The sequence below is a fragment of the Schistocerca serialis genome, chromosome 3, assembly GCF_023864345.2.
Source record: "Schistocerca serialis cubense isolate TAMUIC-IGC-003099 chromosome 3, iqSchSeri2.2, whole genome shotgun sequence".
Classification (NCBI taxonomy): Eukaryota; Metazoa; Arthropoda; class Insecta; order Orthoptera; family Acrididae; genus Schistocerca; species Schistocerca serialis.
The window spans coordinates 525515297-525539894 of record NC_064640.1 but is presented as its reverse complement, the minus strand read 5'-3'; positions in this window follow the sequence as shown (position 1 = coordinate 525539894).

Below are 24598 nucleotides of genomic sequence, written 5' to 3'. Positions count from 1 at the left end.
AATTTTACTCATTTTAATGTGAGATGATATATGCTAATTTATTTCCAGTATACCAGCTGTGGCATGTATCATTTGTTTTTTTTTTATGTATCACCGCTCTGTATTTTATAAGGGCCTCTTAAAGTTAGAACGTGTTCAGTATACGCTGAATAACAATAATTATACTTTATATAGTTACCATAATACTAAAACAACTTAATTGCTACAGCTCTACCTGATTACCTGATTGATCTACAATTAATTTCCAGCAGGCATCTTTACTTTTCTGTGACGTCATGGCTGTATTGTTTCTGATACAAAACTACGGTGTGTAATTGGGGGATTTTGTTTATCGTTAATTTATTATTTCATTTAGCAGATGATCCTTTCTGACTGGTTCGCGGTTGTTACGAATTTTTAGGTAAAACTGTACTGTTTCAACATCTGATGCGCTAAAAATCCAATTAGTTCTCTGGACATGATAACCTGGTTAATTCCAGTGGTAAGCTATGTGTGGAAAAACTTGATGTGTGTCGTATGTTTCTGGCGTCAGTGGTGGGCAAAGGGCATAAGCGAAAAAGAGACCTCAAAATCTCTGCACTGTGAATCCGGAAGGACACATCTACTCCGAAGTCGCACCTGCATTGTTAGATTGTGTCAATTGCGAAGATGATTACAGTTTAACGCCGTTGCTGTGACTGACTGAAAATCAGCTACAGCGCTCTTAAATTCTGGTGAAATACTGAAGAATATGTTGTCCTGTTTCGCAACTAAACGTCTTTCTAGACTTGTGTTACTTCTCTATGTCGAATAGCACATCGGACGGTTTTGTGGAGAGACGTTCACAGCAGCGTTTATCACGTTAGCAAAACTTTGGTGATTGTCTAGTGACGTGGAGCCTCATATCCGGTCCATTTGGCTATGAACTGAGTTCTCGCCCACCACCAACAAATAATGCGGGATCACAAAATCGATTGTTACTGACACTTCAGCACTATCCTGGTATGTGCAAGAGTGGACAAAATGGTTCAAATGGCCCTGAGCACTATGGGACTTATCTTCCGAGGTCACCAGTCCCCTAGAACTTAGAACTGCTTAAACCTAACTAACCTAAGACATCATACACATCCATGCCCGAGGCATGATTCGAACCTGCAACCGTAGCGGTCGCGCGGTTCCAGACTGTAGCGCCTAGAACCGCTCGGCCACTCTGGCCGGCTACAGTGGACAACCAACGTTTGGTGATACATGAGTAGAGATGTACAGTGGACGTGGCTACCTGACAAATACATGGAGGTTTCCAAGTAGTGCGATCCTCTTAGTTTTCTCTGACTTTGTAATAGGAAAACTGGAGGCCAGAAGAATAATAAAATGATACAACGTATTTATATATCATTAGACCGTAGAGACTCGATGTACATCCACTGTACTGAGGATAAGGAACGTTTGTCAGCAATTTTTCACTTGAACCTAAATGGAAATTGTTTTGCGATTACAATAGTCATGGAAAATATCCATGATTCCTTTAAAGACGGAAAACAGTTGCGATGAAGGTCTTTCGAAAGCGTGAAGACCTGCGCGTTATATATCCATAGTGACTTGCATACATTGAAATAGTACCAAAGCCGAGCTCACACTCTCATATGGTACTTATGCATCCCAGCTTCATTTATCACCCAATCAGATTTTCTCACAGTGACAGGGAAATAGCATTAAACGTAACTTTCCTCTTGCTTGAACGACCATAAAACTTAAGTTCTTTCTTGAAAAGACGATAAATGAGATTTGCTCTAAGGAGAACAGTGTTTATTTGTTGTCACATTTATACTCCTTCACGTCCTTCTGCTGTTTATGCGTCCTAGACGTCAAAATCGCGCAGTGCATTCTTTAATATTAATATGGACGTTTAATTCTCGAGTTCAGGAGCTATGGCTGTAGATTGTAACACATATGGCGTTCTCTGTATTTCGTATGTCTCAAATTCCCAGATGTAAGTTGAAAGTACTGAAAATTCTTCAGATAAATGAAAATCGGTTGACGGAACCAACAAGGAGGGAAGCCTGTCTAGCAGCAGAACAATGAAACTGTCTCACACCCTTCTCAGGTGGAGAAGGTTGTATGCCGAAATGAATCTCACAAAATCTCTACCTTTGCGATCTGTTGACACACTTGAATGACGCCATAACGGAGCTATGTATAGTAGTATATGGTCCTTTTTGTATTTCCATCTACTGTGGCCATTTAAAAAAAACAGCGCTTAAGTAAAGCTAGGAATATTAATTTAGCCCTTGTTCTGTAACTTATGGCGTCTGCTGAAGCTGCTTCAGCGGTGCATGTGCAACTGCTGCAAATTTCAATGCAAGACTTGGCAGCCACTAAGTAATGAGTAAAGCTATTGTTCGCTGTCTTGATCATGATTTATTCACAGATACTGCAGTGTTCGACAAGAGCAATAGCTCTCGCGGTGTCGTAGCGCCTTCTTAGAAGCCATGCACGGCATGTCGCAGAACACACCTTCAACCGCTGCGAGTGTGGAAAGCGGCTGACAACGTTTATTCATTGTAGTCCCCGCGACCTTCAGCGTAGTCACCATGATGTCCTTGTCCTAGAGAAAAAAAAATCGGTATCCCGGCTGCACCGTGCCCTCTTCTTATGTGCGCTGGCGTACAAACGTGGCTACATATCAGCCACAGTACACTATACCTCCACGAAAAGCGCAAAAATACGTCTGGTTACATCTGCGTTACCTACAGGCAATTTAAAGTTTGGCCACTTTGCGCCATAGTAATCCTTGCTATGTTTTGCAGTATAGTCCTCCAGGAAAATTACTATCCTAATCGACGGAAAACCAGTATTTTGATCCTCCTTAAATGCAAAAATTTTTCGTGTGAAACCTTCTCTTACAACCTCATCCCCCGAACGACTGAATATTTGAGTGCAGGTATTACCTACGGGAAAAAATAATAATTCTGTATCTGAACTGTCTGTTCACGTGCAGAGCAGAAGAATAAGGATTCCGTAACTGAACTCTCCTCCACCCCCCCCCCCCCCCCACTCCGGCATGAAACGTAGAACATAGACCTAGCTGGAATGGGGTGGCCTGAATACCTCAAACACACAGATAGCCGCACAAATGGTGTAACTATTTCAGAGGGGTCTCTATGGAGAGGACAGAAAAACATATGGTTCCTGAAGAGTGGCAGTAGCCTGTACAGTAATTTCAGTGTCAACAGTCTGGCCGGCCGAGGTGACCGAGCGGTTCTAGGCGCTCAGTCCGGAACCGCGCAACTGCTACGGTCGCAGGTTCAAATATTGCCTCGGGCATGCATGTGTGTGATGTCCTTAGGTTAGTTAGGTAGTTCTAAGTTCTAGGGGACTGATGACCTCAGATGTTAGGTCCCATAGTGCTCAGAGCAATTTGAATCATTTTTTAACAGTTTGGAAGACTGATCGACTGGGCTTGGTACCATTAGTCAGTATGGCTGTGCTATGTTGGTACTATGAACGACTGAAAATAATGCTTCTTACAAAATAACCACTTTCAATTTTCAGTTATATTATTACCCTATTTCGCGAACCAGTCATTGCTGAAGTAATTCAGAGATAGTATTCTGTCTCAAGAATCCACTGCAAACAGTTGCTTAGTTAGTGTAGTCTTTTAAGCTCACGGGAATTCATGTGACTTGTTTCAGCTCAGGAATCCCATAACAGCTCTACTCGCCGATCGAGGAACACAGGGTTATTGTTTCAATAAGGACTGTCGTATGCCGGTCGCTTCCGAGGTGAGTTGAACGGAGACAGTCGTTCCTTTTGCTGGTTGGTGAGGTTACTTATATAGTTATGGTTATCCATTGGTGTTGCCTATGAGTTTTTTAAGTATTTTTGTGGTATTTGCATCTCGAGGAGAAATTTTCACTTATTTACAGAGCGTAGCTGGAATGGAAGCCGCGAGTGAAATTAAGCTGGAAGCATCGTTGCTAAGTCTTTTTCTTATGGGGCCAGTAGTCAAGAGGGTTGCTATGGAATACGAATTCAATCATTTAATCCTAGGAATATTCCAGTCAGTTCATTCATTCTTTCATTCAATTTATCTTACTAAAAGTGTTATAACGCATATAGAATTTGGTTCATATCATGTTTACAGATGTGGTCTATTTGCCACGCGTGCTATTAAGTGGTCATTTGTTACTCTGTTCACTTAATTTTTCGCTTGGTTATATGACCTGGAACTCAATTCTTTTTTCTCATTTAAACTACCCTGGTCTCTGAGTTGATACTAAGCGCATTCACATTATTTTGACTCTGCAGCCTTTACATGATTGAGCGTTGGGAAACGCAACCTTGTCTCCGGTAACCGATGCATTTGCTGATATTCATATAGCAAATCAAACCACAGATAGCGTATCCTGTTCTAAAAATTAAATGTTCCCGTTCTGTTGGTTGCATTTTCCAGCATATAAGGTAGGTCGTCACTTGGAGAGACGCTGTAAGTGATTCTGCAGAAGCGTTTGTCTTCAATGTTATAAACTGGGTTAACACCGCTAATGCACTGCAGTTAATAACAACTCGGAATGCTAACACATATTCACTATTACTGGAATATTTAAAAATGATTTACAGTTTCACTTGTATTTCATCTATTGATGCTATGCCCATTATTTTTACGTCACATGATTAACTGAAGTGCCTTCTCTGCAATTTACTTTCATCGATGATGGCACAGTCAGAGTATGTTTGTCTGTTAATTATATGTATCATTACTTGTTCTATTACAAGCCATAGTTTTTTCAAAATAGGGCATGTTGAGTTTTACTTCTAGTAGTAAACCAAATTTGAAAAAGAACAGACAGCATACAAGTTGTCAAATTTCCTGAAGACATACAGATGTACTGCCTAGTTTAATGATAACGGTATCCTCATCGGTAAAAGATTCCGGAAGCCAAATAGTCTGACCACGCCCTATGTCTCCAGTCAGTAACTGTTCTAATACGGTGTAGTTTGCCCACTGAACACAGACAACTTCATTGGCTCTTTTTGCACTTTATATTTTACCAACGTTTATCGACTATGCACTCTATCATAATGTGAAGATCGTAACGGATGAATAACGGCCTGTACGCAAAATACCACAATATAACTTCAGTTTTTTTCATAAATTTTGTGAAATGATTTTGTTTGTGTTGGTTTTATGCGACAAATTTACTAACTACATTTGTTTAATGTTGTACTGAATAATATAAACTGAAAGAACTGATGTATAGTTTCACCCAACTGGTAGCAATAGTATAATATCTATGAAGGTGAATTACTGATGACGTAGAGCACACCAATACTGTTTGCGTACGCCGCTGTGTAAAAGAGAAAGAACAAGAGAGAGCAGTAGTATGGCGATAAATGCTTAACTGTTAGTTCAAAAGGTCGTAGTTGAAACACAGAACTGTGAGAAAGTTTCATTCTTTTATTACAGGTGTTATACGTGGACTCGGTAAAATACTGAGCAATGCTATATATTTTGTGGATAAATTGTTGTTTACGTGTGCAAAGCCGAATGTTTTATATTATCGTAAGTATGGGGCTTAATAGCCGACTGAGGTGAGAAAAAGACTACAGCAGAGCTTAAGGAATGAGTTTTCTGCTCTAAATATCGTTTTCCAGCCTCTTATTAACATTTTAGTTCACATGCATCTAGAGAAGTTGAAAAGCTCGGATTTTTTGTAGCAAGAGGAATGGCCTGATCTTATTACTTGAACTAAAGCACTTGTAGCCAAATACGAAAGTGTTTCACATATGAGCTGTAATATATTCGAACACAGACATGAAAAGACAAGATCTAAACTTTACAATATTTTTTTGCCTTTCAATCTGATAAAACTGGGTGAAACTTGTGAGTTGTTCACTTGCGATAGTAAGTGGATATAATTACTCATGGTTGTTTGTTTATGAACTCAACCTATTCACCAACACGAACTTAGTGCTTGCAACTGAAGACAATTAATTGCTTGTATATTGAAACTACAATATGTACTGCGTCACAGTACTCGTGAGCAGTGTGAACTTTACTGAGGAAATGTTATTTGCAATGTTAAGAAAGGTTTCAAATACTAAATTCTTCTGTTATACAGATATAAAGTTATACAGGTACAACACACATAAAAGTCAGAATAATGAATTTGTTTTTATCTGCTATGCATTTATCCTCCTTACTAAATTCAGAAAATTGTTTTTGTTATTTCAGTGCTCAAACAGTAAAACTAATTAAGCACAGTTGATGGTAAAGCGTGTGAGCTAAATTAGTGCACAATTTAGGAGCGATATGAAAATACGTTAGCTGTTTAGGGTGTTATTACTGACAGAGGTCATCTCAGACAACTAGTTAAAAACCTGCAGTACCATTCTATGAATATAAACAGTAGATAAAGCTCATACAACTTACAGCCAGGAAGATTGATCTGTTTAATTCATATAGTGATCATTGAAATGCCAATACTGTCAAAGTTAGAGTATAGGTCAGTCTGGTTCTGAAGTTCAGTTACTATTACACAGTGTAGGTTGAAACATACGCAGACAACATTTGGAGATTAAACTATTGTAGCCCCACAAAATTTGTTTATCAGAAATATGTAGCTACTGGTATAGATGAGTGCTTAGTGATAAGTTCTGAAAGTAAAACAATCTACTTTGTTTTGTATACTATTAAGGTTCTGTTTAATCACAGTCACGTAAGGTTCCCATACAGTTCATCATACGCCTTAGCTACAATGCACAGAGTTCATGCTTGTTTAGAAGGTTTTAGAACTCATTTCCAAAAATAAATTTATATTCTTTAAACAGATTCTGATTCAGTTAGACTTTAGAAACCAAAGAAAACACATAGGTTTCTCAGCTTCACTGGAATGTAGGTGGAACATGTAGTGGTAAGTATAATGTCTTACCTCTGTTGGATGTATTTGAACTGCACTGCCCGTAATGTGGAATTTGGAGAAGAACACCAAAAAGTAGGTAGGAAGTTTTAAGTGTGTGAGGTCCTTGGATTCCGAGTGCCTAAATTAGGCCACTGTCTCGGCACAATTTAAAGTATTTACGTAGTTAGCTAGTTAGATTTGTGTGCAAGGATGGACTAAAATGGCCCTCGTGTGTTTTATTATCTCAAAACTAATGACAAATAATTCTGTAAAAATACTCCAGTTTGCAAATGCTTTCTCTAAGAAAGGCACACTACTTTGCTGAGTCAGTTACTGACAAGAAAACAACAAAAATTTTGTTGTTAATTATGTAGTAAGTAAGGCCGATTACAGATTCAGTGTCGATAATAGAGCGAATTACTGCAGTCAGTGACGAAGGTAATAGTGTCATAATAAGAGACAGAAAGTATTAGGTCGTATGTATTTTATTATAGTATCGAAATTTTACACAGTTATCATTACGACCACCTATCCAATAACCAGTATGTCCACTTTTGGCACGGATTACAGCGGCGACGCGTCATGGCATGTCCAGAGTGATTCCTTGGTAGGCCGCTGGAAGGAACTGGCACTACATCTGCACACACAAGGTACCTAAGTACGGTAAATTCCGGGGAGGGGGGCGATGAGTTCTAACGCCACGTTCAGCCACATGCCAGATGTGTCCGATTCGTTTCAAATCTGTCGAGTTGGGGGACCAGCACATCAACTAAAACTCGCCATTGTGTTTCTCTAACCACTCATTCACACTCCTGGCTTTGTGAGATGTTGCATTATCTTGCTGAAAAATGCCACTGCCGTCGGGAAATATTATCGTCGTGGAAGGCTGTACATGATCTGCAACCAGAAAACGATACTCCTTGGACGTCATGCCGTCTTACACGATTCCACTGGTCCCATGGATGCCCACATGAATGTTCCCCAGGGCATAATGGAGCCGCCGCCAGCTTGTCTCAGTCACACAGTCCAGGTTTCAAGAAGCTGTTCCCCTGGAAGACGAAATATTCGCACCCTCCCATCGCAATTATGAAGAAAATATCGGGATTAGCCACACTGTGCAACGCTCTGTCACTACGGCAACGTCCAGTGCCGACGGTTACGTGCCGATTTCCGTTGTAGTTGCCGATGTCGTGGTGTTAATATTGGCACATCCATGGGTCGTCGGCTGCGGAGACCCAGCATTGGAAGTGCTCGGTGTACTGTGTGTTCAGACACACCTGTACTCTGCCCAGCATTAAAGTTCAGCCACTGTTCACCGCCTATCCTGTTTTACCAGAGTGCCCAGCCTACGACGTCCGACATCTGTAATGAGGGGTGGCCGCCCAACCCCACGACGTCTGGACATGGTTTCGCCTTCGTTTCACCACTTACTGAAGACACTCCTGGAAGACTCGACAAGTCGTGTCAATTCCGATATGGCTGTGTCGAGTCTTCGGACTATCACAATCTGCCCTCTGAAAAACTTAGGTGGATTGTGCACCTTCCCCATTCTACACACCGACAGTACGCCCACTAACACTACATGTACAGTCTATTTATCTGAATGGCAGTCATTCCTCACCAGATGACGCTGTTGTCGCCTGGACGGGTCTATATCGATATCGGGTCGGTGGTCATAATGTTCTGGTTGGTTAGTTTATACGAAAATAAGCATTGATCATTTACAGATGTCTTCAGAATATTCGGGAAAAAGATAGAAAAGACAGGGCCGTTAGAGACTGAAAGTAATAACTGTTTTTAATGGATTTACCTGATTTTTACTTAAATACTAGAATATGGTTAGTCTCTTTCGTTCGGTATAGTCTGAGAAATGTGCATATGTGCCATAATGTGGTACTGCAACACGACGAACGAACGTTTTTCCGATTGCATAATGCGCATCCAAGCTCAACATTGCCATCCATCGACGAATGACCACCAACAGTGTGTAACAGAAATCTGGATGCCACTTGTTTCATGTTAAGTAACTGAAATATCAGTAAATTAATTTATAGTGAAACCTGAAACACACGATTTAATGAATTAAGGTAGAAAAGAACAGAAATGAAGAATTATAGCAATGCTCCCTGAACAGTCAAAAATCTTTGAACAGATCTGCCCATGGTAAAGTGGAACATGGATCGAGACCATTAACCAGGATTGAAATTACAGTGGAGTAGTTGAGTTAAGATGTTGCGTACATATTTAATTTCTATACGATCTTTCCGTCAACTCTGCAGAACTTTGTGGTATGCAATCCAAGCACATGGAGATGGCAGATACCAGGTGAGTCATCTTGTTGTGACAGCACTACTGGGGTCTTAGCGGCGTTTCTTTCATAAAGCATGTTATACATCGGATCAAGAACTCAACAACCTGTTTCCAACATTGGTTAACACCCTTGTAGCTTGTGCAAGATACATTCGAGGTGGAAGAAGTACCTAATCACGATATTTCTTAAGGAATAACTGAATGTATGTATCCAAAACAGACATTTATTTATTTGGTAGAAATTCGGAGACTATCTCTGTCAATGCCATTGGTATTGGGGTATTTTTTCCTTTTCCCCAGTATGTAGCGGTGTAGTGGCAGTCGCTGAGCTGAGAGGACACGGCTGTAGCTGTAACAGTTTGTCAAATACACAGCTGTGACATTATGTCAAACAGACAGTATTTTAATTTAGTCTCTGTTTTTCACGTACTTCTGCGAAGAAGTGAATTGTACCAATGTTTTTCACTGTGTAAACTAGTGTTTACTAACTTACCTAAGTTTTATTACGAAAATTTTAGTTCCTTAGCTTTGTATGAGGCGACTTTCTCAGGTAGTATAGACTAGACACATCTTAGCAGCATAGCTTAGAATGATCCGAGCGATGCTTTGGGCAACTACTGCATTGCTTGCGATATAGACAAGAACTGGTTAATGGCAGGTAGACACAGCTCCTGTTATGTATGGGCCCAGGAGAAAATGACCACTGTCCGTAAAGTGCTGGAAGCTGTGTTGGCCACGGTCGACAGGCTTTAGGCTGCTGCTCTGGTTCGTGGTGGTGTTGTGGCACCTGAGACGAATGCTTTGGCACGTCCGGAGTCCATAGCGCGGCCTGGGATCCCTGCTGCCGCTGCACCTTCCGATTTGTACGTGCCTACCGGTCAACATTTGCCTGATAGGTATTGCCGAACAGCAGGGGGGGGGGGGGGGGGTTGTGAACTCGGTGCGAAGGCGAAAGTGGGGGCACCAGATGACGACTGACCCTTTACGCATCAAAAACAGGTCTGAGGTATTGTCCATTACTGAAATTACATTTGTGACATCACAGGATGCCTCGCCTTTCGAGATCGGGGCCGACCTTCCCGAGAGGACCAGACGAGAGCAGTGAGTGGGATTACTTGTCAGTAGGAGCTCCTATGGTTGGCGGGATATGGATCCTCTGGATCATCTCAGGGAATTAGCGGGAAGGTCGGGAAAGAAGGCCAGTGTCTACTCTGTCCGGTTGCTGGTGGAGGGGGGCTCCCATTTCTGCCATCAGCGATTGTGCCTACTGGCTGCATATGGCTGCAAATCATGGCTCATGTTGCCACAAATGTTCAGAGGCCATTGTTGATTCCTAATGGGGGGTGATGGGTGCAGAGGTGGCCATTTTGTGAAGACAGATAAGTTCGCTCGAAGGACAGTAGCAAAGCTGTCGTTTGGTATACATCGTTTTCAGAATCGATCGTGGTCCTCTGGTTTAGAGCCGAGTGGAAGGCCTTTACCGGAGGCGCAGACGATCTTGGAAGCGGATAGCTCGAGATCCACTATCGAATGTGGAAATATAGCTCCCCTCCCCACCTTAATGTGTTAGACGTGAAATCCACGCAGGAAGCGGCTACCAGCGTAGCGGAGAACATGTGGCGTGCACACGTATGTTTATTAGGACAGACAGATACCTTCACAGGCCTGAAAAGATGCGTTCAGTGCCCATACATGTAGCTTTCGTCACAGCAGATCAAAGAAGGAAAATGTTAATATCATATTAATTCAGTGCAGAGTTTCTACGGTTAGGCCTCATAACTAATTTCGCTTATAAAAGGTGACAGTGTCAATATAGCACATAGTACTAGGGCAGCAAGCTGACTGAAACCAGGTCCAAAAGCAATGAAATTCTAATTCCCGAATGTAATGTATATCACAAAGCTTTGTTGAACGCTGATGGTGGAGGCATGTTTATAGCAACTTAAAAAAATACGTAACATCTAGTGAGCCTAGTACGGATTCAGAAATCGAAATACTTTGGGTGAAGATAAGTGTTAAAGGATCAAACATGCTCATTTGATCTTTTATAGACCCCAATCCTCAGCAGCAGTAATTTTGGAACATCCGAGTGGAAACATGGAGAATATGTCGCGTAAATTTCCTGGTCATATTACAATTTTAGGTGGTGATTTTATTTTACAAGCTATAAACTGGGACACTCATACGATTATGGCGGGCTGTAGCAACAGAGAATCGAGTGAACGTTACCTAGAGGAGTTCAGCAGAGATCCGACTAGTGAAGGTAACATCTTAGACTTGCTGGTGACAAACAAACCCGAACCTTACGACTCATTTTGCGTAGGCCACGGAATCAGTGATCATAAGTCAGTTAAAATATCAATGAATACGCTTGTAAGTAGAAATATGGAGAACGGTGAGAACATTTTTCTGTTTAACAAGAGCAACAAGAGACAAATTGCAGATTACCTAACAGGTCAACATGAAAATTTGATCTCAAGCACTAACAACGTTGAGCATCCGAGTAAAGTCGTAAGGGATGAAAAAGACCCACCGTGGCTCGACAACCGGCTTAAAGAGCTACTACGAAAGAAAAGAGAGCTTCATTGCAAATTTAAACGTATCCACATCCTCACAGGCAAACAAAAATTAAAAGAAGCCAAAATTCACATAAGGAGAGCTATACATAGAGCATTCAAAGAATTCGAAAGTTAAATTCTGTCTACGAACTTGACAGAAAATCCTAAGAAGTTTGGTCATATGTTAAATCAGTAAACGGATCGAAGCCATCTATCCGGACACATATCGAAGTAAGTGACCAAAGGATAGAAAAACAACTGAAATTGCTAAACAGAAGAAAAGTTGCTAGACCTGATTGGATACTAGTACGATTCTGCATGGATTATGGGAAAGAAGTTGTTCCTCTTATAGCAGTGTACTTCTGGTCCCTGGAAGACTGGAGCGTTCCTAATTACGGGAAAAAAGAACGGGTAAATCTCTGTTTTCAAGGAGAGTCTATGAACAGAAGCACAAAACTATAGGATTTGATATCTCAATTCGGTCTGTTGCCTAGTTTTAGAAAACGTTTTATGATCGTGTATTACGACGTTTCTGGAGACCGAAAATGTCCTCCGTAGGAATCAATGAAGGTTCCGAAAGCAACGATGTGAGAAACCCAGGTGACCCAGAAAACAGTAGATACAGTTGCACCGTTGCTTAATGAACAAAATACGAGCGTACGGAATATCAGATCAACTATGTGATTTATCTTCTGGCAAACCTTCCGGGATGTAAGGTCGTGGTCCATGAAACTCATCAGCTCCTAACGTTTCGTCCAGAGCTGCGCTGGACATCTTCAGAGGGGTGTTTCTCCTCCGGTGAGTCTTGCCGACTGACGGGTCGGACTTTTTTTTTTTTTTTCTTTATTGTGATTTCATACCCCTGCCCCATATGGGCAGGGGAGGGCTGTCAGCAGCACAATCCGCCGCTCTTCAGCCGAGTGACATGACAACTAAAACAAGAATAAAATAATACATACATAAGGAGGTAAAAAAAGGGGAACATAAAACAGAGTAAGGGGAGAAAATGGAGGTAAAAATCACTGACATGTAGAAGCTCATTGGGGACAGTTAAAATAGTCACCAGAAAGTTTAAAAAACACAGTTTGCGATTCTTAAAACACAGAGAAGACACTGGATGTGCATGCACAGTTTAAAAGTTGGCCACAGTATTAAAAACACTCCGAAAACAACACACTTAAAACCCACTTGGAGCACCCACGACGAAGAGTAAAACTACCAGGCGGGACCTGCCGAGGGAGAGGGCAGAGAGGATGGAAAAGGAGGGGAGAGCATGGGGCAGCTGGGGAAGCGGCGGGATGAAGAGAGGAGGGGCAACCGTGGGTGCACGAAGAGGCAGGAGACACATGGGGCGGGAGAGGGAAAGGCAAGACAGGGCAGGAGGGAGCGCAGAGACACTGAAAGAAGGCACAAGAGATGGACGGGGAGTAGGAGGGGAAATCCGCTCAGAAGGAGGGAGGGGGAGGAGAGGGAGCCCTGAGGAGCAGGCAGGAAGAGGGGGTTAGAGTTGATAGGAAGGGTAGAGGTCAGGGCGAAGCTCATCATCCGGGAGTGGTAGACGGTGGAAGTTGTGTTGGGAAAGGAGATGGAGGGTGTGCAGATGGAGAGAGGGAGGGACACAACGGTAAAGGCGCGGCAACTGGTTGGGAGTGGAGAGGAAGGGAGACACCAGGGGGTGAGGGGGATCAAGGCGGCGGACAATATATAGTGTGCGGATGTGTTCAAGGAAAAGGAGAAGGTGGGGGAAGGGGATGAGGTCATAGAGGATGCGCGTGGGGGACGGAAGGCGGATGCGGAAGGCGAGGCGGAGTGCATGGCGTTCAAGGATTTGGAGGGCTTTATAGAACCGGGGAGGGGCGGAAATCCAAGCGATGCTGGCATAACAAAGGATGGGGCGGATCATGGATTTGTAGGTGTGAAGGATGGTGGAAGGATGCAGACCCCACGTCCGGCCAGACAGGAGTTTCAGGAGGCGGAGGCGGTTGTGAGCTTTGTTTTGGATGGTAAGGAGATGGGGAGTCCAGGTGAGGTGGCGGTCGAGTGTGAGGCCAAGGGATTTGAGGGTAGGAGTGAGGTGGATAGGACGGCCGTAAATGGTGAGGTAGAAATCATGGAGACGGAAGGAGCGGGTGGTGCGACCTATGATGATCGCCTGGGTCTTGGAGGGATTAACACGGAGGAACCACTGGTTGCACCAAGCGGTGAATTGGTCAAGGTGGGTTTGGAGGGTACGTTGGGACCGTTGAAGGGTAGGATAAAGGGCTAGGAAGGCGGTGTCATCAGCGAACTGGAGAAGATGAACAGGAGGGGGAGGTTTGGGCATATCAGCAGTGTACAGGAGATAGAGGAGAGGGGAAAGGACAGAACCTTGGGGCACGCCGGCAGAGGGGTAGAAAGTACAGGAGTTGGAATTGTGGATAGTCACATAGGAGGGACGATGGGAGAGGAAGGAAGCAATGAGACGGACGAAGTTGATGGGGAGAGCATAGGTCTGGAGTTTGAAAAGGAGCCCGGGATGCCAGACACGGTCATAGGCGTTCTGGAGATCAAGGGAAACAAAGATAGCTGAGCGACGGGAGTTAAGTTGGAGGGAAAGAAGATGGGTAAGGTTAAGGAGCTGGTCGTCAGCAGAGAAGGAAGGCCGGAAGCCACATTGGGTAAGAGGAAGGAGGCGGTGTTGGTGAAGGTGGCGGTGGATACGGCGAGAGAGGATGGCCTCAAAGACCTTACTGAACACGGAGGTGAGGCAGATGGGACGATAGGAAGAGGTAGCAGAGGGGGGTTTGTTAGGCTTAGGGAACAGCAGGACATGGGAAGTCTTCCACAGGTCAGGGTAAAATCCAGTGGAGAGGAGGACATTGTACAGCGTGGCAAGGACAGACAGGAAGGATGGAGGGGATTCCTTGAGGTGACGGTAGGTGACGCCATCATGACCAGGGGCGGTGTTTCGTTTGGAGCGGAGGACGAGTGTGATGTCTTGCATGGTGATGGGAGTGTTGATGTCGGAGGGGGGTAGCCGATCCAAGTACTGGAAGCTAGGGGCGAGCGGGGGGACAGAGGTGTCAGTGCGGTCAAGGACAGTGGGGAAGAGGGAGTAATCAAAATGGGGATCGTCAGGAATGGAGAAGACCTCGGACAGGTGAGAAGCAAATTGGTTAGCCTTACTGAGGTTGTCAGGAAAGGGTCGATCGTCATGGAGGATGGGGTAATGCGGGGTAGGATGGCTACCAGTAAGGCGGTGGAAGGCTGACCAGTACTTGGAGGAGTTGACAGGGAGGGTGGAGTAGAGGCGTGTGCATGTCTGTCGCCAGTCCCGGCGTTTCTTTGCTGTAAGGAGGTTCCGGATATGTCGCTGTAATTGCCGGTGGCGGGTGAGAGTATCCCGGTCACGAGTGCGGAGGAAGGAGCGGTAGAGCCTGCGGGATTCACGCAGAAGAAGGACGGCCTGTGGAGGAAGCGTAGGGCGGTGAGGGTGGATGAGTTTGGTAGGGACATGAGCCTCCACAGCGTCAGTGATGGTCTTCTGAAGGAAGGAAGAGGCATGGGTGATGTCATCAGGGTGGTGGAAAGTGAGGGGGTGGCTTTCAACCTGTAAGGCAATGGATTCCCGGTAGGCATCCCAATTGGCACGGTGGTAGTCATGGACAGATTTTGGAGGGGCAGGTGGGCGGGTGGCTGCAGTGGCAGGACAGGTAGAGGAGATGGTGAGAAGGACAGGGAGATGGTCACTACCGACAGGATCGAGGACATCAACGGCAATGCGACCAAGGAGGTTGGGGGAAGCGAGGATAACATTGGGGGTAGAGTTACTTTCAGGACGGGTGTGCTGTGGGAGAGGAACAAGGTCACCATGGAGGGTGGCAAGGAACTGATGCCACCGCCGAAGAGTGGCAGGGTCACGGCTGTGGATGTTGAGGTCAGCGGCGATCACATAGGTGGAGAAGGTACGGTCAACATGGGAAATGAAGTCAAAGGGGAGAGGAGCTGCGGGGCGAATATAGATAGTGGCACAGGTGACGGTGAGGGAGGGAAAAAAGAGGCTGAGGAGGAGGTGTTCGGTTGGGTCATTGAGGAGGGGTTGTGGCCGGACAGGGAGATACTGGAGGTGGCCGATAGCGACCCCGCCTCGAGCTAGGGGAAGGGGATTGTCGGTGCAGTGAAGGAGATAAGGGGAGATGCGGACTACATGGTGGAGTTGGAGGAAGGTTTCATTAAGGATGAAGGAGTCAACCTGGTGCTGGGAGAGGGTATGCATGAAGAGGTATTTGTTTGCAGGGAGGGAGTGAATGTTGAGGTAGAGGAGACGATACTGTTGACGAGCCATGGGGTTGGGTGTGGGAAGGGTGTGGGAAGGGGAGAGAGGGGCTTAAACGAGGGTGTCTAGGCGGGTGAAGGTAAAGTGGGCCTGGTTGTGGGAGTACGTGGCGTAGGTGTTTAGGTGGAAAATAGAGTGGGCAGTGAGGGAAATCTGCTGGAGTGTGTGGGGGCGCTGGAAGGGGTGGATGTTCTGCAGGACGACGGTGAGGAACCGGATGATGTCTTCTGCTGTAGGGGGAGGGCGGAGGGAATTGTTAGGGTGGATAGGTGGGTCAATGGGGCGAACGGGGACAGTGAGTTCAGGGTCGGTGGGAGGGGGCTTGGCTTTGCATTTGGAGGAATAGGTGGGGTGAGGTTCATTGCAGGTGTTGCAGGATGGGGGGGAGGCGAGGTTGGGACACTGTTTGAGGAAGTGGGAGGCTTTACAATGGGGGCCGGTGGGTGGGTTCTTGCAGTGTTGGGTGAGGTGGTCATTGTACAGAAGACAATGCTGGCAGCAGTAGGATTGAGGAGGGGAACGGGATGGGTCAACAGGGTGGCGGCGGTTGAAAATCAGGGCACCCTGCGTGAGGAGGTGGTCGATGGAGGAGGCGGACTCTGTACAGATACGCATGAGGAAAGTAGGGCCAGAGGAGTTGTAAATACGGCGGGCAGAGCGGACTTCCAGGGAGGGGTGGGCATTCAGTTCCGCCAACACCTCAGCCTCCGTGACCACAGGGCTGAGTTTTGTGATGACGGCAGTGAGGGTCGGCGGACGACGAGGCGGTTGGGGTTGACGAGGAGAGGAGGATGTAAGGAATGGGGTGAGGGATGCGTGGGGCCCAAAGGTGATGCGGGGAAGGCGCCGGAGGAGATCAGTATGGAAGGACGGAGAGGGAGACCTGATGAGGACAGAGTCTCTGCGAGGGATAAGTTGGGTGATGGGTGCACTGGGGATGTACTTCCGGATTTCAAGGGTGAGGGTGCGGGCATCCAGGAATTTCGGATCAGGGTTGGCTAGGACAAAGGTATACAGGGAGGGGGCTGGAGAGGAGGGAGATGGGGTGGTATCCATAGTGGGGTCAGTGAGAGGTGGGGCGGGCAGTGGCTTTTTGGAGGAAGGAGTAGAGGAGAGGTCGCCACTGAGCCGTTTAGAAGATTTTTTGGCGGGCGTTGCCTGGGAGGAGGGATGAGGGACTGGATGGATGGGGAGGTGGTGGGAGGCAGGGCCCTCCTGTGAGGTAGTAGCACCGGAGGAGAGGGTAGGGCGCTCTGTGGCGGCGACTGTGGCGCGGCGGGCGGAGACTCTGGCAGGGGAAGCAGCGGTAGTCGCAGGGGGGAGAGGGGGAAAGTCGTCTCGGCGGGCGACAGGAGGGGTAGGGGGGTTGGGAGCAGGGACAGAGGCAGGAGCGGGAGAAGCAGCAGGGGCAGTAGCAGGGGTAGGAGCAGGAGTGACGTACAGGTGGGGATACATCGATGGAGAGGAGATAGATGGGGAGGAGACTGTGAGTAGGGGAGGTGCATGAGATGGGTGAATCCCAGAGGAAGCACTCCATGACGTTACAGTGGGGGCAGGTGAAGGAGAGGTGTAGATGATGGTGGTAGTTGGGGCGTCCATGATCGCAGGCGGCAGCGAACACCGAGAGACGGCGGCAGCGGCGAACACCGAGAGACGGCGGCAGAAGAAGCGGCGAGCACCAAGAGACGGCGACAGCGGCGGCGGCGGCGGCGGCTGAAGAAGCGGCGACCAGGTGGCGGCGGCGGCTGAAGAAGCGGCGACCAGGCGGCGGCGGCAGAAGAGGAAGCGGCGAGCACCGACGGACGACGACCAAGCGACGACGGCGGCGGCGGCGGCGGCGGCGGCGGCCAGCAGTGACGGCGTGCAGACGGGCAACAATACGACAGGCACGGTTGGGGGCTCTTCCACGTCGAAGATACACCCTGAGAGTAGCCCAGGCAGTGCGAGTCCTCGATGAGGAAGTGAGGGAATCCAACCCTCGAATCACGGGTCGGACGTCTGAGAGCGACTTATGTATCGTAGAAAGTGGGCGTGACCAGAGTTACACGTGATATGCAGAGATAACCTTTGTCAGAGATAAAACTTAACTATCGATCGTAATCTCGTCACGGATAAAACTGTCTAGCAATTCTGTAGTGCTACTGTCCAAATAACACTAAGTTTCATGGTCTCTTCTTTCCGATAAAAATTATCTCTATGTTTATATATTTCAATTGCTTCTCTACAAAGCCGTGGGTAATAGTTCGTCGTCGTAGATAAAATTTTTGTTTCGGAAAACTTCACTTGATGATTTCCTGGCTGAAAAGCATGTTCTGCTACAGCCGATTTAACTGTTTTTCCTAATCGGCAAAGACTTCTGTGTTCTTTTAACCGTGTATTTACGCTTCTTTTTGTTGTTCCAACATAAACTTTACCACATGTACACGGAATTTTATATACGCCACTGGCTGATAGAGGAGCGCGTTTATCTTTTACAGACCGAAGAACATGACAAATTTTCTTCGTTGGTCTAAAAACAGGTCTAATATCATGTTTACTTAAAATCTTTCCAATCTGATCCGTTACTTTCTTTATAAAAGGGAGAGAGACTGTATTCTTCCATCGTTTTTCGGACTTGTCCTTAAGTTTTTTGTTGTTTGGGTGCAGAATTCTGCTTACTTCTTTCTTTGAGTGGCCATTTTTCTCAAAAGCGTGCTTCAGATGTTTTAATTCGTCGTCTAGATACTCCGGCGTGCAAATCCGTCTGGCTCTGTCAACGAGACTTGTAATCACACCTCTTTTTTGTTTTGGATGGTGGTTAGAGTTTTTATGTAAGTATCTGTCTGTGTTCGTTATTTTTCTAAAAATCTGTTGTTTCAAGCTTCCATCCGTCTGTCTCATAACTAAAACATCCAAAAACGGTATTTTGTTATCATTTTCCCTCTCCATGGTAAATTGGATTCTTGGATTTATATTATTAAGGTAATCAAAAAATTCGCCTAAGGCTTCTCTACCATGTGGCCAGACCACAAATGTATCGTCTACATACCGATACCAGCGAGATGGTTTCTTATCTGCTTTTTCCAAGGCTGACTGTTCGAATTTCTCCATGTAGAGAAGCCTTAGGCGAATTTTTTGATTACCTTAATAATATAAATCCAAGAATCCAGTTTACCATGGAGAGAGAAAATGAAACAACAGATTTTTAGAAAAATAACGCACACAGACAGATACTTACATAAAAACTCTAACCAACATCCAAAACAAAAAAGATGTGTGATTACAAGTCTCGTTGACAGAGCCAGACGGATTTGCACGCCGGAGTATCTAGACGACGAATTAAAACATCTGAAGCACGCTTTTGAGAAAAATGGCTACTCAAAGAAAGAAGTAAGCAGAATTCTGCACCCAAACAACAAAAAGCTTAAGGACAAGTCCGAAAAACGATGGAAGAATACAGTCTCTCTCCCTTTTATAAAGAAAGTAACGGATCAGACTGGAAAGATTTTAAGTAAACATGATATTAGACCTGTTTTTAGACCAACGAAGAAAATTTGTCATGTTCTTCGGTCTGTAAAAGATAAACGCGCTCCTCTATCAGCCAGTGGCGTATATAAAATTCCGTGTACATGTGGTAAAGTTTATGTTGGAACAACAAAAAGAAGCGTAAATACACGGTTAAAAGAACACAGAAGTCTTTGCCGATTAGGAAAAACAGATAAATCGGCTGTAGCAGAACACGCTTTTCAGCCAGGAAATCATCAAGTGAAGTTTTCCGAAACAAAAATTTTATCCACGACGACGAACTATTACCCACGGCTTTGTAGAGAAGCAATTGAAATATATAAACATAGGGATAATTTTAATCGGAAAGAAGAGACCATGAAACTTAGTGATATTTGGACAGTAGCACTACAGAATTGCTAGACAGTTTTATCCGTGACGAGATTACGATCGATAGTTAAGTTTTATCTCTGACAAAGGTTATCTCTGCATATCACGTGTAACTCTGGTCACGCCCACTTTCTACGATACATAAGTCGCTCTCAGACGTCCGACCCGTCAGTCGGCAAGACTCACCGGAGGAGAAACACCCCTCTGAAGATGTCCAGCGCAGCTCTGGTCGAAACGTTAGGAGCTGATGAGTTTCATGGACCACGACCTTACATCCCGGAAGGTTTACCAGAAGATATGTCATCCGGTCGTGAAAGCCTTCATACTATGAACTATGTGATTGGTCTGAAGAGTTTCAAATATCATACAGCATGTCATTCTGAATTCACAAGTAAAAGTAACTTACGGCGTACCCCAGAGGAGTGTTATAGAGCCATTACTTTTCACAATATGTATAAACCACTTTGTAGACAATGCCGGGAAGTGTCATTAGGCTTTTCGTGGATGATGCCGTTGTATACAGAGGAGTCGTAACCCTAGAAAATTGTAGCGAAATGCAGGAAGACTTGCAGAGGATCAACGTTTGGTGCAGGGAGTGGCAATTGACCCTCATCTTAATCAAATGTAACGTATTGTGGATTCAAAGTCTGAAAGATCTTTTATTATATGATTCCACGAGTGAAGAAAGGTCACTGGAAGCAGGTACTTCCACAAAATATTCTGGAATGTGTGTACGGAGTGATATGAAGCAGAATATCCACATAAAATTAATCTTGGTTAAGGCAAATGACAGACTGAGATTCATTGTGAGAATCCTCAGCAAAAGTACACCATCAAAAAAGGAAGTAGTTTACAAAACACTCGTTCCACGAACACTTCAACATTACTAATCAATCTAGGATCCGCACCAGACAGGACTGATAGAGGAAGCAGAGAATATTCAAAAAATAACATCACATTTCGTTACAGGTTAATTTAGTAAACGCGAAGCATCATGGAGATGCACAGTCAACTTCAGTGGCAGATGGTGCAAGAGATGCATTCTGCATCACGGTATGGTCTACTACTAAAATTCCGGTGGTGTGCGTTCCTAGAAGAGACATATCTCTCAAAAAGACCATGATTATTAAATCAGAGAGCCTATTCCTCACGGAAGCTTACCAGCTATTTTCCTTCCCGTGAAACATACGCGAACAGGAGAAGGAGGAAGTGACAATGCTATACGAAGTGCCCTCCGCCACGCACCGTAAGACGGCTTGCGGAGTTAGATGTCGACGTTGATGTGTGGACTACTACCGTCTGATGATCGTTGGCATAAGTCAAAGTCAGCTGACAAGAACACTTCATGTTCGTTATCTTCCTTAGGTATTCTCATCTGCACACAAACAGAGCTCATAGCACAAGAAACAAGATGGATCATCCCTCAAGCAATGCGTTTCTACAGAGGACATGACTTCAAACTCCAGTGTTTCTTTACAAAATAAAATAGACGTCCAGGTGTATCAATTTGCTCGTTCCACGACACACTGACGCGAATTGTGAGGTCAAGTCTAGGGCATTGCTGCACAGTCTGGTAAACTCAACATCCATTGTTGTCCAAATACTGGTCATAAGAACTGCCGTGACCACGAAGACTCAACCGGCTACGTCCTTGTCAAACATTATTGTTCACTGGCCGACTATTCTACATCTACATCTACATTTATACTCCGCAAGCCACCCAAAGGTGTGTGGCGGAGGGCATTTTACGTGCCACTGTCATTACCTGACTTTCCTGTTCCAGTCGCGTATGGTTCGCGGGAAGAACGACTGTCTGAAAGCCTCCGTGCGCGCTCTAATCTCTCTAATTTTACATTCGTGATCTCCTCGGGAGGTATAAGTAGGGGGCAGCAATATATTCGATACCTCATCCAGAAACGCACCCTCTCGAAACCTGGCGAGCAATCTACATCGCCACTATTGTGGCCATTATCCCTTAAAACAGTACAGAATTCATGGGACGTAAATCATTGTAGGTTTATTCTATTTGGTGACTAGAGAGCAGTGACTTTTCGGTGAAATTGAGAATACAGCCAGTTGGTATTTGCATCCACACTAATCTTTTGGCTTACAATTCAGCCATTCTCCGATCGGGCGGAAATGCTCTTGCTCCTTTCCATCATATCTAAATAAAAGTTTTACATTAACTCGTAACCAATAGCCTCTGACTAACATGCTGTAAGCCTGTCACTAGAATTATAGGGATTAAAATTACATTTGGCTGAATTCCCAAAATATCATCCGGAAAACTTCGGGACACAAACTCAGTTACTGCTATTAATGTACTGTCTGTTTAGAGAAATTCTGCGCAAATAAAAAAGATTTTGTAGGCATTTATTCGAAACAGGGAATCAGAATCTTGCCCTTGATTCTGATATGGATTTCTCACATCATAAGGTATGTTACTTGTGGTGCAATGCTGGCAGACAATACACTGGGGTGCTAGAAGTCATGGAATACCGACATGCATGATTACAGATGGCGATAGTATCGCGTACACAAGGAATAAAAGGACAGCACACCGGCGTAGGTGCTATTTGTACTCCGGTGAGTCATTCGAAAAGGTTTCCGACGTGATTATGGCCGCACGGCGGGAATGAACAGATTTTGAAAGCGAAATAGTAGTTGTACCTAGACGCATGGGACATTCCATTTCGGAAATCTTTTGGGGACTCAATATTCCGAGATCAAAAGTGTCAAGAGTGTGTCGATGATACCTAATTTTTGGCATTCTCTCTCACCGCAATCAATGCAGTGACCGCCGGCCTTCACTTAACGAGAAAGGGCAGCAGCGTTTGTGTACAGTTGAGAGTACTAGCCAGCCGCGGTGGTCTAGCGGTTCTAGGCGCTCAGTTCGGAACCGCGGGACTGCTACGGTCGCAGGTTCGAATCCTGCCTCGGGCATGAATGTGTGTGATATCCTTAGGTTAGTTAGGTTTAAGTAGTTCTAAGTTCTAGGGGACTGGTGACCACATATGTTAAGTCCCATAGTGCTCAGAACCATTTTTATTGAGTGTACTAACAGAAAAGCAACACTGTGTGAAATAATGGCAGAAATCAGAGCGGGACGTACGATGAACTTATCTACTATGAAAGTGCCTTGAAATTTGGCGTTAATGGACTATGGGAGCATATGACCCATTTGAGTGCCTTCGCTAACAGCACGACATCGCCTGCAGCGTCTCTCCTGGGCTCGTCACGATATCTGTTAGACGCTAGACGACTGAAAAGCCGTAGAATGGTCAGATGATGCCCGATTTCTGATGGTAACAGCTGATGGTAGGGGACATCCAACGATCTGTTGAGTCCATGCCACTTAAAGGTGCACTACGCCGGGCAAAATGAGGTCTTACACGATATTAGGAGGTATTCCATGACGTTTGTCACCTCATTGTAAACATGATGCTCTGTCGTCTGAGGTCACATTTCTACGAAGTTAATGTTTCAGCATTAATATTTTCATCAAAAAAAGTTTACGGTGACGGTTTTATGGAAATAGCTTGATATCACGAGTGCAGAAGGAGTTTAAATACCAAGTACATGCATCCGTTACGTTTTCGATATCATGAAGTTAGACTTCCCACTCTGGAAAGATGTATACGCGTATTCTGAGACGTCATATTCGTTGTTTGGCAATCTTTTATTACAAGTATGACTTATCATTGCTGCTTTGGGTCTATGGAAGCGTTCCGTGCCAGGCATCTGCTTTGACTCATGACATCATGATGATGTGGCGTGTGATACCGTATATGGAAAAATATTTTCAGATTTGGGTGTTGAGAAGAGGGCATTTTAAATCATGTGGCACTCTCCTGTGATAAATATCGATGGCAGAAAAGTTATTGGATGGGTGTTTATTTGCAAAAAGTTGTCGTGTGTGTCCTGGTTGTGCGACTTATCCTACAGTGAACAATTACAATAGCGTCTTTACAGGGGACGTAAATCACACACCAAGCACAGCACGTAAAAATGAAGAAATCTCTATGAAAACAGTAATGTGGCTCCTCACCCTAGCAGAAATTGATTTATGTGGTGCTACTGGGAGGACATTTTATGACTATTGTGGCTTGGCAGATAATAATGAATGAGGTAAATGATATTCTAGGACTATATCAACCACGTGTGGCAATACAGATAATTAATGGTGAATGAAGAAGCTGAATATTTTTGGTCCACAAAATAATTGTTCAGTTAATAGTTCATGAGCTCCAACATGCAACTGCATTAACATAAATGGTAAATCAGGGTGTCACTGTTTATAGGGAGTCCAAAAGGCGTGTCCGGATTATTAAGTATTGGATACGCTACAGTCTAGGGGTGAACCAACATACCTGTCACATTAACCCTAACAAAATTTAGTCACAACTGCAAATAAATGCAGAGAGGAATTTGGGATGAAAATAAAGTTCACTACTCACAGCATTTTAAATTTTAACAAAACTGAAATTACAAAACTAAAATTACCTTAAATAAAGTAATATTAATCATAATTGATACTCATTCATCACTGAAATAACGATCTTCTGAGCGAGAGCTTAAATAAAACTGAACACTGTCTCACAGTTGCATAAAAATATGGAAAAAATGATTAAAGTCCAATTAGCACACATCTAAAGTTATAC